Raw genomic sequence first — 19123 nt, 5'->3', positions numbered from 1 at the left:
AGAAAATCCATAATACTCTTTTTAACCAGCAAGAGTATTATAGGCATGATCTCCCTACAGACTTTTTCCTGGTTGCACTTCTGGATGACCATGAGATGGCTGAAAATATGTTGGACTGAGAATCTGGAAATCTGGGTTCTCATTCTGGCTCTGCCCTTAAAGAAAGAAAAAAGGTTGGTGGGGGGTATTGACGTTTATTGAACCCGGCTCTGTTCCAGTGCTCTGCTAGGCACTTTTCCAGTGATTTCTCCATTTGTTCTACCTGGGTGGGCTTAGGCAATCACCTGGCACATAATGCATATTCAAATATATTTATTCAATTATGCTGACTTGAAATGAAATCACTTTCCCTCTCTGGGCCTCAGCTTTCTCACTTGATCTCTAAGGTTCTTCATGTATTGCTCTCCTGATTTCCAGAAAGTCTTCCACCATCTTTTCCATATATATCAGGTCAGTCACATAAAATTTAAACCATCCCACTGGCTTGAAGTTAATTACACGGCAATGTTGTGCAAGAGCGACTGGATCCTCGTCTTCCTACTTCCCCCAGTGGCCAAGAGACAGGACACCTGGATTTCATCGTTCACTGCCATCAGAGACAGAGGGGAAGTCATTTGACATAATGCACTTCAGTCAGTTTCCTCATCAGAAACACTAGGATAATAAAGCTCTCATGACCTGAGATACACAGGAGTATTTTTTTTTCTTTTGAGACAGAGTCTCATTCTGTCACCCGGCTGGAGTGCAGTGGCGTGATCTTGGCTCACTGCAACCTCCAACTCCCTGGTTCGAGCGATTCTCCTTCCTCAGCCTCCTGAGTAGCTGGGATTACAGGCATGCACCATCACACCCAGCTGATTTTTGTATTTTTAGTAGAGACGGGGTTTCACCATGTTGGCCAGGATGGTCTTGATCTCCTGACCTAGTGATCTGCCCTCCCCGGCCTCCCAAAGTGCTGGGATTACAGGCGTGAGCCACTATGCTTGGCCTTCATGGGATATTTTAAAGCACACACATAAGCACTTTTCTCTCTGCACAACTGCTTATTGAGTACCAACTGTAAGCAAGCTCTCAGGCTGGGACATTGGGGATACAAAGATGACTAAGACCCAGCTTCTGCATGTAAGAAGTTCATAATGTACGTGTGATGGAAAGTGAAGGGTAAGAAGTAATTCTTAAACAAATAAAGTTATAAAGTTCTATGGAGAGAAAGAGCAATTAATTACATTTAGATGGGATTTTTTCACAGGACACTTCATTAAAGAGAAGGATTACATTTTTAACTTAGCCATAAAAAATGAGCAGACAATTTTGCAGCTTGCTTTTTTCCACATATTATGTTTATCATGCAAGTAGATCTTATTTATTTTAACTACCATATAGTATCTCATTTTATTAAATTACAGCTTATCTTTATTGGTCTACTAAGGGGCAAATAAGTTGTTACCACTTTTACATTATTAGATTGACTCTCCATGTACATGCTTCGGACACATGCAAGATCTTTTGCTAGCATGAACAATCACAAGTGGAATTACTGGTGTATGTTCCTTGTCAGGCATTGCCAAATGGTTCCCCACAGGATATGGGCTGATTAACACCACTATACAAAATATAAGGGCACATAAACAATGCTATGTATTGCTTGTGACTATATTTAAATACAGTAAAAGTACATTGGCAATGGTTACATCCTGACTCACCTCTAGAGAGGGAAAAGGGAAAAGGGCCTTAGCAAATATCAACATCTCTTAAAGCTGAGTGATGGCTATATAAGTTTCTGGTAAATATTTTCTGTACTTTTCTGGGAAGATTAAAAGAGTTCAAAATTAAACTAGAAGATTCATATCAGGGAGAAATGGGGAGGAGGGAGGAGTAGGCCCTCCAGGCTGAGGGAACATCACCAGGAGCACAGAATTGTAAAACACCCCATCTGAGGAGTGGCCCATAGCGTCACTTTGACCTGGGATGCCTGGGTGTGAAAGAGAATAGAAAAGGCTAAGTAGGAAGCAGCTGTACCAAGGTCTCTGGACCGTATTCTGACACTGACAGGGAACCACTGGAGCTATTCGAGACCCGCAGGCCTGTGTGCATCTTCCTCCTGGCCTCTCACATTTATCTGTACACCACAGACAAAGTATACTTACTGCCCTCCGCCCCTCTCCCTCTCCTCACAGACCTCCAAACCCCTAACCAGAAGCTGCAGGTCTGAGCTAGAGAGCCAGGGGGTCAGGAGGCCAGGGCCCCTCCATGGCAGTCCTTGGAGATAAGTCGGCTGAGAGGCGCAGATGTGGAGAATGTACATTGTCTCATGCACAGGTGTGAGGATTGGGGGAGCTCTGAGCCAGTGCCATCCTAAGCTCCATGAGAGTTCAAACAATCCCCAGAGCCAGCAAGAGGAAAATTGTCTCATAAAACTTCCCATTGATTTTAGCTGGATCCTTATAAATCCCGTGGGGCCAGATTGCTTTTAGCATGATTAATATCCCTGCCTTCCCCAGGCATGTCTGTTCTCTCTCTTTCTCTTTCTCTCCCTCTCTAACACGTGCACACCCACACCACACACTCACACACTTTCCGTCACACACACTCAGCCATTCTGTCCACAGGGACATGTGCACACACAGACGTGCATGGTTTTCTGAGTGTGTGCTTCTCACACTCCTTAAACATAGGGTTAAATGTTTCCCTTGTCAGGAAATTTCGAGTCTGTTTCTTTTTGTAATGTGTTTTTCACACTTATCTCAAACCTGGCTAGGCTTTGCCTTATGACCAAAATTTTCCCTTGAAAACACTCCGAGTTCACATAACCCAGAGCACGGGCCCTGCATCAATCACAGGGCCCGATGACTGGTGGGTCAGCTCCATGAACCAAAACAAGCCACTCAGCAACTTGTTCTCGGCACAGCTGGGGCTTCCCAGGGTTCACAGGAGGAGAAGACATCTCAGGTGAGTCTCCCACCCAGCAAAGTGTCAAGCTGGGGCCTGAGCCATGAGGGGGCTTCTCAGACTTATAAAGGAGCAAACACAAGTCTCTCCTTCGTCCAAGGAAAACACAAGGAATCGAGGAGAGGCAGGCTTCCCCAGGCGCAGGCCAAACTCCAAATGAACTTACATGCAGAACACGGTCCCAGAGGATACAGTTTCCCAGCAGATGCAAGCCTTCAGGACTTGTTATTTTGGTGAGGAAATTAGTGTGTGTAATAAGAAGGGAAAACATCCTTAACAGTTCTTTTTCAAAGACACATGGCTTAGCACAGACATTAGCTCACATTTGCTATCATCCGGGAAATCCAGTCCTCAGTCAATGAGGGTTCACAGCCATCACATGCTGCTGCCCCTCAAGCCTTCTCCCTCCCTGGCAGCTTCTCATCCACTCTTTCCATTCTAAGTCATCCTGTCAACCAAAACCTACCAGAGAGCAGATTTCGGCTGGTAAGAAAGAACTTCTGAGGAGGCAAAGCTATGCAGAGGTGACATGAAGGTCCCTGGGCAGTAGAGACCAGTGACTAGGAGAACGGGCAACTGCTTGATGAGGTTGTGTAGAGATGGGGTTTCACACATCTCTTGGCCCCATGGGAGATGTACAATTCCAAGCTCTGTCTCAGACCTTCACCTACCACCCAAGTGGCCCTGGGCTCTCCTCTTCAGAGCTCCTACAGCTCACCACAAACCCCCACTGTCTTTCATAGTCTCCCCTTGTGTGCGAACCCTTTCTCGTTAGAGAGAGTCTGTGGAATTTGAAAGAACAAACTCCATCTCACTTTCCCACCCTCCCCACAGCTTTTGCAGGATGCATGGTAAATGCCTGATACATCATTTGATTGATTGGAGTGCTTTGGAAAGGAGGTGGGCACAAAAAAATGGCCCTAAGATGTTTACTTTGTCTCAAAGGCAGACAACCTAGAGTGGAACTGTGTTGGGACCCTCCCCACTCGCTGTAGCTCAGAATCCAAATATGGTGACACACAGTGGAGCCCTACTGTGTATCAGCTGTGCCCTAAACAGGGTGCCATGGGGACAGCTTTAGGGATTTAAGGCACTATCTCTTCTGCATAGAGCAGGAACCTTGGGCATCAGCTGCTGTGGGTCACCTTCTACTAAATGAGTGACTTTGGGCTCACCTATCTCATTTCCAAGATAGGAATATGAACAGTCTGTACCTCATAGGGTTGTTGTGAAATGGGGTGATCGTTACATATACATCTGTTTAGAATAGTGGCTGGCATAGTTATCTAATAATCAATATTTACCGTGTGCCAGGCACTGCTCTAATTGCTAAAAATAGAGCAATGAATGAAGACAACAAGTAAAATTCCACGTCCTCATGGAGCTAATAATCTAGTCACCCTAAACAAATGTCAGTGGTCCTTATAATTATTTTATTTTTATTATTGCTATAGCATCAGGATTTGTCTCCTCTACTGGCCTGTATCTCCCGGGCTGGCAAAGTTCCAGGCTCACTATGGGCATTCAGTAAACAGCTTTTGAATAGGCAACAAATAGATGAATCCATAATTGTAACATTGCCATTTTTCCTGTCAATCTCAAAATTATGTTAGGCAACGTGTATTGGTCTAGGGGGCTGAATGTTCAGACTCAATTAATCTTCACAATAAGCCCACAGGCAGGTACTAGTATTATCCCCATCATGCAGATGAGGAAACTAAGGCAGAAGTTAGAGACTTTGCTCAGGACCACTTGGCTGGGGTTCATGCCCCTATTCCTCATGTCATCCTGCCTCTCAGCAGAACAGAGTACGCCAGATTTTTTTCTTTTTTGAGATGGAGTCTCACTCTGTCACCCAGGCTGGAGTAATGGAGAGGCTTTATCTCGGCTCACTACAACTTCTGCCTTCTAGGTCCAAGTGATTCTCTTGCCTCAGTCCCCCAAGTAGCTGGGACTACAGGTGCACACCACCATACCCAGTTAATTTTTGTATTTTTAGTAGAGATGGTGTATTGTCATGATGGCCAGGCTGGTCTCAAACTCCTGACCTCAGGTAATCCGCCCGCCTTGGCCTTCCAAAGTGCTGGGATTACAGGTGTGAGCCACCGCACCCTGCCTGGAATAGGGCAGATTTTTAAAATGCACAGCAGACAATATTCCCATGACTGGAAAGAAATCAGCCACCACTTGGACAACTGCAGTCACTCCTAACTCACCTGCCTGACCTTGGTTCCATCCCAACTCATCTTCAACCCACTTACACAAAGCTGTCAGCTGATCACCCTACATGGCAGGCCTGCAGGTGTGATCTAGTTGCCTAGTCACTTGTCTACTTAAAAAACCCCACCCCTATAAGTCCCTGCTGGCTTGAAAATTGTTCTTCAAACTTTATTTTACTGCTATCCACAGTAAAAAAATAATAATAATACATTTTATGTGATAACCCAGTACATACAAATGTATATACATAGAATTAAAACAAGGTGCAACCCCATCTCTACTAAAAATACAAAAATTAGCCAGGCGTGGTGGCATGCGCCTGTAATCCCAGCTACTCAGGAGGCTGAGACATGAGAATTGTTTGAACCCGGGAGGCAGAAGTTGCAGTGAGCAGAGATAGCACCACTGCACTCCAGCCTGGGCAACAGAGCAAGACTCTGTCTCAAGAAAAAAAAAGAGAGAATGATAGTAACAAGACTCAGCTTATATAGGACTAAATGATATGTACATATTAAATTCTTAGAGTATGCCTGGCTGCCTGGCTTATAGCAATGTACCATAATAAATATATAATATATATAATACATAAAATCATGTTTGCTAGCATCATTATTATTAAATAGAAATAACAGTAAACATGCATTAGTTTTTATTAAGATACTATAGTGCTTGGCTCTGACTTAGCAGGGAAACCTACAGACATAGGACATGTGTCCACAGTCTGTAGCTACATGATTAAATTGACTATTTTAGAAATAAAGCCAACAGCATGCTTGAGGCAAATTTTAAAACAGATTCAGATCGATCGCCCTAAAGATCCCAGTTGTCCCAAACTGCATGTTAGAAGACAACTTTCCAACTGAAGAGCAATTTCATCTCTGCTGGTGTCTTAATGTGCCCAGAGCCACAAACTTTGGCCGGCAACATTCTTAACAGAGATGTTCCTAATGATGTGGCTCAGGTTATTGGGGAGTGAGGTGGCCGGAGTCTCCCATTTGAAAGTCTGCTTTTGCATAAGCACAAGCAATGGCTTTTTATTCTCCAGAACTCAGGATTATTCCCAAAAGGCAGACACCCAGGTTAACAGTCAAGCCCTACAAGATGCCAAGGCAGTCTATTAGGAAAAAGGAAAAATCCCAGGTCATAAGTCACCTGGAAGGCAGTTTAATTATAAAATGTGTGAAGCTGAGTTTTAAATGTGAAGGGTCATCCTGGCTGTTTCCTTGGACCTTTGGAAAAGTGTTAACTAGTTATCATTATATGAAATTTATGAATGCACCGAACCCAGGGCTATTTATTATTTCCTAGGCACCTCTATAATTTCCAGTTACAAGGAGCTGGTGTGCACTGTTTAGACATTCCATTGCAGGCATCAGGCAAAAGCTTTAAATGCAAGCATTTATAACGATAGTCTGATCACCAAAAACTCTAACTTTGATACATGTTTAGCATCCTTAAGTAATATTTAAACAGCCACTCTATCCTTCCTTCACCTCCTCCCTCCTACAGTTCAACATTGTCTTTTTTTCTATCTACACAACTGACTCTCTCTCTCTCTCTCCCTCAATTTTTCTCTTTTTTTCTCTCTGTCACCCGTACTCCATTTTCAAAAGACAATTATTGCTGATGGAGATTGCCTGGCACAAGATGTGTGGGTGTAGATTAGTCACTAAGTGTCCTGGGGGGAACTCCACCCCAACCAAACACCAGCTCCCTCCAGTTACAGTGGGGAGGATGGGATGACAGTCTTTGCTGTCATTCACCCTTTCTCTACCTGTCACTCTGTTAAGATCCCAAAAAAGGGATCTTGGCATATGTCACCAGAGGCCTTTTTTTTTCTTTTTTTTTTTTTTTTGTAAACTCACATTCAAATTTTTATTCTACAAATAGGCTGGGGACAGGGCAGCATAGAGAAACAGGGAGTCTGGACCGAAGATGAATAGATGTTGGTCCTCCACCCTCAACCTGGTCACAGTCCAGTAAGGGACACACTGCTATGCCAGTAGTTGCAGCCATTGTGTTTGTCTGAAGCCTGAGCAGCCTCCTATGCCACATCAGGAGAGCTGAACCAGGGGTGTGCTGGTCAGTGTTAAACAACCAGCTGTCCAGGGGGAAAGAAGCCCTAATTTGCAGCTCTTACCAATTTCTGTGATGTAAATGCTTCCCACTTGATCAGTTTCAAGCTGCCAACATGACCTCACAGAACAGAAGAGATGCGCAAGTAGCTCGCCGTTACGTAGTACTCCTGCCACACAGCCGCCATGGATGAAGTCACCTTGAGAGTATGGAACATGGTAAAATACAATAAAATAATTTGGAGGCAAAGATTTTTGTGTATTTATTAACTCTGTTTTAAATATATTTTATTTAATTGAGAATTGATGTCATTTAATTTTTAATAGTGGCTGCGTTTGACGACCAGCTTACAAAATTTCTGTAGCTTTTAACAGTTGGCCCTCATGGGCAGTTGCAATCCACTCCAGTGCACCACTGGGATGACTTCACTTGGACAGAGGGCTGACCAGTGCAACAGTGTCAGAACAGGGATTCCAGGTGGCAATTCAAGAGGCCAGATGTGAACTGACAGCTTACTTGAAGCCATCTGGAATGGTAAGAATTACAGGACTAGGCCAAGCCAATATTTACAGAGAGCTGAAAGCCAGACACATAGGAGATAAAGTCCTAACACCAGACCCAAAGAGCTGAAGGCAGACTTCACAAAGAAGGTGCAGATCAGAACAGGGCTGGGGTCAACTCCTGTTTAAAAAAAGAATAGTTCAGGAAAAAGTGAGGAGGGTTTTGGAATGTGTCACAGATATCCATGAGACCTACACCGCTCACATGTATTAGTGACTAATCATGATAATTGCTCAAGTTTATTGAGCACTTAACGTAGACCAGGTGCAGTTTTAAGTGCTTTACGTAGTTGATCTCACTATTGATAGCTCCATTTTACAGATGCAACAGGCAGCCTAACCCCAGAGGAGACTGTGGTTGTACCTGCTATGCGGTACAGGTACATGTGTGTGTTAGACGGGTTTAAAATGTCATAGAGAAGGCAAAAAATACATGAAGAAATACTCCAAAGTGGAATAAACACGATTCTCAGACAATGCTCAAATACTTGGTGTAAAATAATATGTGCATTTAGAAATATCACCACAATTGACTACAAAGGGAGGAACCAAATTGTTAAGTTCAGCAATGGTTGATCTTACCTTTGGTGAACCAGATGCACTGTGAATACACTGGGAGGAAATACAACTACAGTCCCTGCCTTCTTGAAGCCCCAGTTTTTACTCTCTCTTTCTCATACCCAACCATCGGAACTGACACTAAGAGCTGTCCTTGCTTCCTGAATCTCCTTCCTCCAATCACAATGGCTTTGCTTCTCCTTTCTCCAAGGCCAGCAACTGCAAGTCAGCCCAACCTATGCCCAACCCCAGACCCTGGTCCAGCCCTTGTAGCCCAGCTTGAGCACAGCCCTGGGTCCTTGCTTGCCTATGAAACAATATTCCAGCCTGTGAGCTCCTTGAGGTTTTACAGGATTTTTTCAGAGGACCCAGCCCAGTGCTGGGTGCAATAGATATGTATTGAACTAAAAATCGAGGCTGCCTGAGCAGAGGGAAGACGTTATCACAGTTTCATATTTATTAGGCCTTTTCATTTTATGATTCACTGCGTGGGACACAGGCCAACAGCCCCTCTTCCCTTAGGAAGTGGCCTTCTAACTCAGAATGACACAGTATTACATATTCCCAACAGGGAACCACAAATGCCTCACAAATGTTTCAGGCTGGCTGGAAGCTTTATATTGAGTCTCAAGGAGTGTTTTCTTTGCAGTTTTGTCTTTGAGTAGCTGGTGCACGTGAGGAAGAGCTATCAGGAAGGGCCATTATTGCGCGTGTGCTGTGCTTCGGGGAAGTGAGTGTCAAGTCTCACCCACCGATCTGGGAAAGTTTCCATGAATTCATTTTCCTCTCACCCCCAGTGATGCTCTGTTTGCTAACTCAAGCAAGGGGAGAGGTCTGTTTTCAATTAGGACCTCTCAAAAAAGTGTTTTAAAATGGCCTGTAAAAATAATCCAATAAAGGCCTCAGAGGTGTGAGCTGTTGTCATCATCCTGTTTGGAAAACGTCACTCAGAATGCACCCTAAAGTGAGAGAGGGAGGTTGTGATGCCTTAAAAAAAATTAATTTGTGAAATGAACCTGCAGGATTAGTTGTCCACCTTTGTGCCCAGCTTTAATATGTCCCCAACCAGGGAAATCCGAGGCTTTGGATTATTAGCCGGGTTGGATCACGTTACCCTGTTTGGCTCTGCAGAAATCACACTTTTCATTTTGCCTTTAATCCTAAAGGTCACCGGGAAGGTCAGCCCCAAACACAAATGATACTTTGTGGTCTTACTTTCAGACAATTATCAACTCATAAATCTTGGTCAGACTGTAATGAGAGTGCGAGGAATAATTGAATTCAGTCCAGACTCACAGGGTCGGAGGGAGCAGAGAACTGGAAGGGGAGGGGACAGACAGAGGGAGGGGGTTCAAGGCCTGGGAGCCAGAAAGTCTTCCCTCCAGCACCGCAGATTTTCCCATTTGTCCTTGTTAAATCACTGTGTTTTGAAATTTGGATGGATATGAGTGAAGCCATTAAAGATGGGGTTGGTTCATTGGTAGCTCAGAAAATAGAGCGTAAGATTCTTAAAAGAGCACAGGTCCAAAGGCAGCAAGTTGACAAGAAGGAAAGACTAGAAAAGGAGTCAGGGGACTGAGGTGCTGAGTGCCCCAGTTCAGCCAATTTCCAGGCTGTGTGGCCCTGGGAGAACCATTTCACCTGTCTGTGCTGAGAATGGGGCTGCTGGCCCCTCCCACATCGCAAGATTGTCGTAAGGATCACATGAGATAATAAACTGAAAAGTTTACAAACTCACAGAAACAGACAACATTCTTAAGCACATTAACTCAGCTTGATTCATCAACAATAATTTTAAGAAAATCCTGTTGGCTCTGTATTCCAAACATGTCTACACCTTGCCTACTTCTCACCAGCTCCACCACTCCCATCCAGGCCCAATCCAGCATTATCTTTCACCTGGATTATTGGAATAGTACTCAAATCAGTCTTTCTTTCCACAAGTGACTCCTCCATAATCCAGTTTCTTTTAAATGTATCAGGTGACTCTTCTGATCAAAACCCTTCAATGGTTCCCCGTTTCACAGGGGAAAAGCCCAATCTCAAGATCACCTACAAGACAACCCCGCAGTACTTGGAGCCTGTTTCTGCCCTGACCTCATCTCCCACTGCTCTGCCCCTTGCCCAGTCTCCTCCAGCCACACCAGTCTCTTTGTTGCCCCTCGTAGCTGCAGGGCACGCTCCTGCCCTTGACCTGGAATGCATTTCATGCAGACTCACACATGACTTGCTCATCTTCCTCTACTCTTTGCTCAGGGCTCACTTTGCCTGTCTGCTCTATTTAAAATTGCATCACGGGCACCTAACTTATTAATTATGTTTATTGTCCCTCTCCCTCCTATTAGAATGTATGCTCCTTGAGGACAGGATTTGAGCTTCTTTTCTTTACTCCAGTTCTTATGAGAGGGTCTGGCGTGGAGCACACACTCGGTATTTGCCAAACTGGAATGAAAACTTGATTTCTATCTGGCTAGAGCTCTTGTTGATGTGGCCATTTAGATGCCGAATTGCCTAATAATGCTACCTGACTTCTCCAATCATTTTTCTGGAAAATCTTGCATCAAGTTTGGGCGATTTTCTAGATTTTATCAATCTCTGTGCTCTCCAGAACACCATGCACCATATTTGGTCTCAGTTTTGTTGTTCTTTTGGCTCTACTTGGCACAACTGGCTCTACCAAGGAACACAGTTGGGCCAGCTGTCCAACATTCCAGGGCAAGCTACAGGAGAAGGGTGTGCTGGTGGGAAAGGAAAGAAAAGAAGGGCCTGTGCACCACTTGCCATTATAACCAACCTGCTTACACCCATGAGAATCTGCTGCAATACATACCAAACTGTCAACACTAATAACAGAAAGGGAAGGAATCAAATGGTCTTGGTTTGAAATTGCAAGCATTTTTGTTTTTTAACACCAAGCATTGTAAGTTAGCATGTATCTTACATAGTGACAGCACTTTATAGGTATATACGGTTTCATTTCACCCTTATTCCAATAGGGTAGGTGTATTGGTAACTTTATCTGTAAGGAAACAGACTACATAGTAAGTCCTTGGAAGGGTCATGTCTTTCCATTGCAAGTGAATTTAGCTTAGCTGGTACAAGCAACAACCCCAACAAATGTCCCCTCCCTCATATTCTACAGTTCAGAATTCCACTGCAGACAGAATGATGTCTGTCTGTTCTGCTTCCTCCGCTTACCAACTAGGGTGAAGGCTGTTTGAGTACAGTAACCATGTCATATCTCCAAGGTTCTGGCAAGGTTTTTGACCCAAAGAAGTTTTGCAATTGTGGCAGGGGCTACAGTAAGAAGTAAATAAAAGATAAGCCCTATGAAGAAAGAAACCAAAAGGATGCTGAGAAAGAGAATAGCTTCATTGAGGGTGATCTGCTTTGGATAGAGTAGCCAAGGAAGGCACTTCTAAAGAGTTCACAATTTAAGCTGAGACCTAACACATGACTATCTGCTCCCTGGCAGATGACCTTGGCAGGACAAAGATAACTGATAGCTACCTGTCAGCTTACCCATATAGGAGTGAAGATTGTGTGCATTCTGAGAACAGGACTTTCTGAAAAAGGAAATGGGCAGGGGGAAAGGAATGGAGCTGCACGTGCTTGGTTTTTCCTTTCATTCAAGGAATATGTATTGAGATCTACTATGTGGCTGGCTGCTCTAGGCACTAAGACTATGACCGAAACTCATGGTGCATATATTTAACAAAGGAGAGAGACATAATCCATTAAACATGTAAGATGCTGGTGATAGCTGCTACAAATATAAACTAAACAGGATAAGAAGGGATAGAGAATGACAGAGGTGGGAGTAGGGAGAAAGGGTAACTGTTAGATAGAGTCAGGGAAGGCCATACTCAGGAAGTCACATTTCTACAGAAGCCCAAATGTAGAGAGGGAATGAGCCATGCCAAGTTTTCAGGAGAAGAGGTGGTTAGAAAACATTTTAGCAGAAGCAACAGAAAATGCAAAGAGTCTGAGAAAAAATCCTCTTGCCATTTAAGAAGTATTCAAAGAATATTAAGGGTGAGCAGGGGAAGACTAAAAGGAAAAGAGGTGGGAGGCGTGGCCAGGAGCAAGATCACAAAGAGCTTCCTTGGTTAGGAATTTGGATTTTATTCTGTGCAACGAAAAGTCATTGCCTGGTTTTGAGCAAGACAATGTTGTAACCTGATTTATGTTTGAACAGTATTGTTTTGGCTGCTGTGTAGTGAAAGAATTGCAGGAGACAAGAGTGGAGCTAACGGCAGTGGCCCAGGTGAGAGATGATGGCAGGAAAGTCCTTGGACCAGGGGAAAGTGGAGGTGGAGGGAGGTGGACAGATGTGTGATTTTTTTTTTGAGAAAGAGTTCACAAAATTTACATATAATTCAAATTATGTGGATGAGGAAGAGAGAGAAATCAGAGACACTATTAGATTTGGGACCTGAGCAACTGGGTGGATGTTGGTGCCATTTCCTCGCCTTCCTAGAGGAGGCTCGGGATTTGGAGAGCAACATGTTAGGCTTGGTGGAGAGAAGCAAGCTGAAACCAGCATGCCCTCTTCCTTCTCTTGGTCTCTCCAATCAGGTCAGTATCTCTTTGGGAGGGAAGACAAGAAATGGGGATCCCATACTGTCTTCATCCATCTGCTGTACAAAAAAACATAAACTGGGTGGCTTATGAACAACAGAAATTTATTCCTCATGGTTCTGGAGTCTGGAAAGTCCAAAATCAAGGTGCCAGCAGATTTGGTGTCTGGTGAGAGCCCACCTCCTGGTTCACAGAGGGCACCTTCTCACTGAGTCGTCACATGACAGAAGGATGAAGAGCTTCCTCCAAGCCTCTTGTATACAGGCACTAATCCCATTCATCAGGGCTCCACCCTCATGACCTAATCATCCCCTAAAAGCCCTGCCCCCTGATACCATGACCTTGAGGGTTGGGATTTCAACATATGAATTTTGGGGGAAAACAAACAGACCACATAACACGTACCTTTTCCTCCTAGAAAAATGAGGGGAATTTTTGTCACAGAAATATAAGGAGGTTATAAAGGCTTACCCTGAAACTTAGATTTTATTTTCAATGTTATTCACCTGGGGAAAGGAGCAGTACAGAGAAAATTAGGGAAGAAACAGAGAAATATGTAAACAATTACTACAAGCCAGACTACTATAGGTGCTAGAAGGAACTGTTTCTTAATATCTCTGCATCTCAGTAACTATTACTGTGTCTGGCACAAAAGTATTTCTTGAATTGAACTGTCATAAGATATAATTCTGAATGAGGGGATCGAGGAAGTCTTAGGAAAGGAGGATTTAGAGTGTTAACTTGGAATTTTCTCTGTTTGCTGTTTCTGTTCATAGTATTACTCACACAGTCCCTTGGTATGGCCTTGGTACTGTAGAAATCTACTTCAACCAGCCTAGGCTCTGCCCAGAGACCTTGGAATCTGAGAGTGTTTTAGCCCAGAATAGGTTGAAACCTCAGGCAAAGTTTATAAAAATTAATACCACTGCAGAAAGTGATTAAATACATGGACTGTAGGTTTAGGTTTCTCCTCCACCACTTACTTGCTGTGTGTCCTTGGGCAAGTTACTTAACTTCTCTGTATTTCAATTTCCTCAGTGCATAATGGAGATTTTAATAGTAGCCATCTCATAAAGTGGTTGCAAAGGTTAAATGTGTTAATATGCATGATGCACATAGAACAATGCCTAGCACATAGTAGAGATACATAATCACTACTGCTACTACTGCTACCAGTACAACAGTAGGTCTTATGGACCTAAGGTCATATAACTTAGTCTCGTCCAAGATTCTTGAAATGATTTCTCAAAACAAGAGACTATCAAGAAGAAATGTTAAGAACAAATGGTAAATAAGAATAAATGTTAGTAATAAATGGTAAAAAAAAAAAAAAGGATATGAAAGCCAATAGTTACATGTTCTTTCCCGTTAAAGCTATTTTACAAATGGAAGGAAGCAAATTTACTTTTTCCTCTTGAACCCATGAACTTTGAAAATCTTCTCATCTATTTGACTGAGTAGTGTGGTCTTTTAAATGGTATATAAGATAAGAAGTATTCAAAATAAAGATATAGCCTTTATAAAATTAATGCCTTACAGACAATAACCAGTGTTGGTGAGAATGTGGAGAAATCAGAACCCTCATATACTACTGATGGGAATATAAAATGGTTCAGCCACTTTGGAAAACAGTTTGGCTGTTCCTCAACAAGTTAACATTGAGTTACCATATGCCCAGCAATTCCACTTCTAGGTATATACCCAAAAGAATTTAAAACTCATACTCACCCAGGCACGGTGGCTCACGCCTGTAATCCCAGCACTTTGGGAGGCTGAGGCAGGTAGATCATCTGAGGTCAAGAGTTTGAGGCCAGCCTGGCCAACATGGCAAAACCCTGTCTCTACTAAAAATACAAAAGTTAGCCCAGTGTGGTGGCACGTGCCTGTAATCCCAGCTATTCGGGGGGCTGAGGCACAAGAAGCCCTTGAACCCAGGAGGCAGAGGTTGCAGTGAGTTGAGATCGCACCACTGCACTCCAGCCTGGGTAACAGAGTGGGACTCTGTCTCAAAAAAAAAAAACAAAAAACACATACTCATATTAAAAAATATATGTGTGAATGTTCATTGCAGTATTATTCATAATAACCAAAAAGTGGAAACAACCCAAATGTCCATCAGCTGGTGAGTGGATAGACAAAAATGATATACATACAATGGAAGATTATTCAGCCAGAAAAAGGACTGAAGTGCTGACACATACTACAATGTAGATAAACCTTGAACAGTTGTGCCAAATGAACGAAGCCAGTCACAAATGATTCTACCTATATACAATGTCCAGAATAGACAAATCTACGGAGACAGAAAGTAGATTCGTGACTGTCAAAATCTGAGAATGACTACTGATAGTTACAGGTTTTCTTTGGGAGGTGATAAAAATGTTTTAGAATTCGATACTGGTAATAGTTGCACAACCTTGCAGATATACAAAAAATCACCAAATTATACATTTTAAAAGGCTAAATTTGGCCAGGCATGGTGGCACATGCCTGTAGTCCTTGCTACTCAGGAGGTTGTGGCAGGGGTACCACTTGAGCCCACAAATTCAGGGCCAGCCTGGGCAACATAGTGGGAACCCATCTCAAAAAAAAAAAAAAAAAAAAAAAAAAGGCATCAAAGGCTAAATTTTATGGTATGTGAATTATATCTCAAAAAAAATAGAATAGTAAATCATGTTTCTGTCTGTGAAGTCTTTTTATATACGTTTTATACGTAGTCCTCTCCCAATACCCCAGAGAGATGTAGGCTAAGAGTCTTATGAAGTTTGCTCTTACTGATCAGGTATGGCATATGTAATCCCCACTCTAAAGATAAGAAATTTAGGCTCAGAGAGGTTACATGACTTACTCAAAGTTGTGCAGCTATGGCAAAAACCGCAATTACCTTTTCACCAACTTAATAATATGAACTATATCTGGAAATGGATCCAGTGTTCTTTCTCAAAGAAATAGGCAGTACGAGGGAGTCCACATAGCCTATGAAAGTGCTTGATTTGGGAACTAAAGAAAGCAGCATAGCACACTGAAAAAAGCATGGGCTTTGGAGTAGCCTCACAGACTTTGATTCAAATCCCAGAGCCCCACTCATCAACTGCTTCGCCTTGGGCTAGTTACTAATTCCTCCTGGACCTCTGCTTCCTCTTTATGAAATAGGAATGTTATCGCCTAATCTGGATGGATGTGGGGTTATTTAACAAGATATATATGTAAAGTACCTGACACAAAGAACATGCTCAATGAATGTACTGTGATGTTGTTATGAAAAATGAGGATAGGGTCATAGATTCAAGAGTATCATAGGTCACCAGACTCCGCACTGCTCCAAGGACTTGGCCTATACCCTCCACCCAGCTGTTGATGGGAATCAGTACAATACACTGGAGAAGAATTGGGAATAGGGACTGAGGAGACAGGTTCTAACTTGGGCTTTGCTACTAACTTAGTCTGTGACCTCGAGCAATTTACATTCTTGCTCGTGTTTCAGTTACCTGTATGTTAGAGAGCAGTTTAAAAAAAAAAAAAAAAAAAAAAGCTACATGGGGGCTCATGTCTGTAATCTCAGCACTTTGGGAGGCTGAGGTGTGAAGATTGCTTCAGCCCAGGAGTTCAAGACTAGCCTGGCCACAGAGTGAGATCCCATCTCTACAAAAAGAAAAAAAAATAGCCACACATGGTGGCATGCACCTGTAGTTCCAGCTACTTGGGAGGTGGAGGTGGGAGGATCACTTGAGCCCCGGTGGTGGAGGCTGAGGTATGCTATGATTCTGCCGCTGCAATCTAGCTTGGGCAACAGAGCAAGGCCCTGTCTCACAAAAAAAAAAAAGGTTATTTTCCTACCTCTCAGGATTATGAGAATCAAATGAAATCAAGTATCTGAGTTGACTTTGCAAAGTTGATAAAGGGGTTTGTTAACTACAAACTAAATGTGCCGTTGATGAAAAAGGAACCTTATGGAATGATGATAGTTAACATTTGTAGAGAGCTTACTCTGTGTCCAGCATTGCTCTAAAATTTTCCATGAATTAACTGGCTCACCTAAGACATACAACAATCTTTGGAAGCTAATGTTCTTGACATCTGGTTTTTGTTTTTTTGTTTGTTTGGTTGGTTGTTTGGTTTTTTTGAGACAGAGTCTCCCTCTGTCACCAGGCTGGAAGGCAGTGGTGCGATCTCGGCTCACTGCAAGCTCCGCCCCCTGGGTTCAACTGATTCTCCTGCCTCAGCCTCCTGAGTAGCTGGGACAACAGGCGTGAGCCACCATGCCTGGCTAATTTTTGTATTTTTAGTAGAGACGGGGTTTCACCATGTTGGCCAGGCTGATCTCCATCTCTTGCCCTCGTGATCTGCCCACCTCGGCCTCCCAAATTGCTGGGATTACAGGTATGAGCCACCGCGCCCGGCTAATATCTGTTTTTAGGTGCTGAGCGCAAGGAGATTAAGTAATTTCCCAAGACCGCAGAACTAGTAAGAGGAACGAGGACTCAGATCTAAGTGTCCTGGCACCAAAACACTTGACCTCTAGTGATGTTCAGTGTATCTCCATTTTCAGACAAGGAAGTTCGTGAGACTGTACCCATGAGGCAAGGTGAGGCAACTAACAAGTAGTATGAGCCCACCACGTGCCAAGCCATTCCTGGTGCTTCCTCTACGCCCTTCTATTCTTCATGACAATCCTATGATGCAGATGCCATATCCATTTTACTGCTGGGGAAGCTCAAAGCACATAATTGACATAATTAACTTACCTAAAGTCACCAGCTTAGTACGTAATAAAGCTAAGATGTGAGCCTGGTTCTTAGTGATGCAAAGGCCCCTGTATTTTCCACATACTCTGCCTGGGTGGAATTTACCCTGATGCCAAACATAATACACACGCACAAAGTAACGCTGTGGCATGCTTTGTCGATGGGCCCAAAATCTAGATATAAGTGGGGCAGCACATTTTATGTCTCTCAGGCCAGAGATACTGCTACACTGGCAAACACTTCTTTAAGCTCCTGAGCTGGGACAGGACCGTGATTTGATGAGTTACACATCACAGGAAGACAAAGTCCTTAATGATAATGCTGGCAGAGTCTGCCCTGGTGGAACTAGGAGCAAGTGGTGTGGAAATTAAAAAGTAACCGGAAAGCAGAAGAAATTGTGGCATTCTTCATTAGGACTGATAGGCAATTTTTGGTTCACTCCCACGGAAATCACTTGGGGATAACCAGGCAGTTATTAAACATACAAGGCTTGTGGAAAGACCCATTCATTACTGAGTCCCTGCACCAGAGTTTCTGATTAGCAAACATTGACATCACAGAGCCTGGCACAAGAGGCCACCATAAATCCTGTCACCTAGCAATAGGATAAGTAAGACAGCACCTTCGGAAGGACACAACAGAACTGCAGATGTAGCACACAGGTGCTTGGAAATATATCAATATTGAAAATAGGGCCAGGCGCAGTGGCTCATGCCTATAATCTCAGCACTTTGGGAGGCTGAGGAGGGCGGATCACGAGGTCAGGAGATCGAGACCACCCTGACCAACATGGTGAAACCTCGTCTCTACTAAAAATACAAAAATTAGCTGAGCATGGTGGCGGGCACCTGTAGTTCCAGCTACTTAGGAGGCTGAGGCAGGAGAATCGCTTGAACCCAGGAGGTGGAGATTGTGGTGAGCCGAGATCGTGCCACTGCACTCCAGCCTGGTGACAAAGCAAGACTCTGTCTCAAAAAAAAAAAAAAAAAAAAAAGACTGAAGTGACTAACTTGCTTGTATTTTCCAGAAATAAACATTTCCCATAATGAAATTCCAAACCTTAGACCCTGTAGCAGAAGCCACAAGGCGAAGACACCACTCCCTGAGAGACTCCTGTCATCTTCAGGGCCTCTACTTTGGTCTCCTGGTCACGTCACTCTCATGCAAAATCTGTCAGGAACACTGAAAGGTTTTATACTTGGATGTCTTGCCCATCTCAGGCAATGGTAACTCGTCAGGGTTATGGCAGAGGCCATAAACCTGGGAGTCACCCTTGACTCCCTCTCTGTTCTCACAATCCACATTCAATACAACAGGAAATTCTATCTCTATCTCCTAAATATCTCTATCTCCTAAACATCCCCAGAATCCAACCGTGTCTACTACTCCCATCCTCATCCAAGCTGCCGTCCTCTCTCATCTGGATTAGGTGAC

The sequence above is a fragment of the Pongo abelii genome, chromosome 1 (assembly GCF_028885655.2).
Source record: "Pongo abelii isolate AG06213 chromosome 1, NHGRI_mPonAbe1-v2.0_pri, whole genome shotgun sequence".
NCBI classification, from domain to species: domain Eukaryota; kingdom Metazoa; phylum Chordata; class Mammalia; order Primates; family Hominidae; genus Pongo; species Pongo abelii.
Note: the sequence above shows the minus strand (reverse complement) of the source record.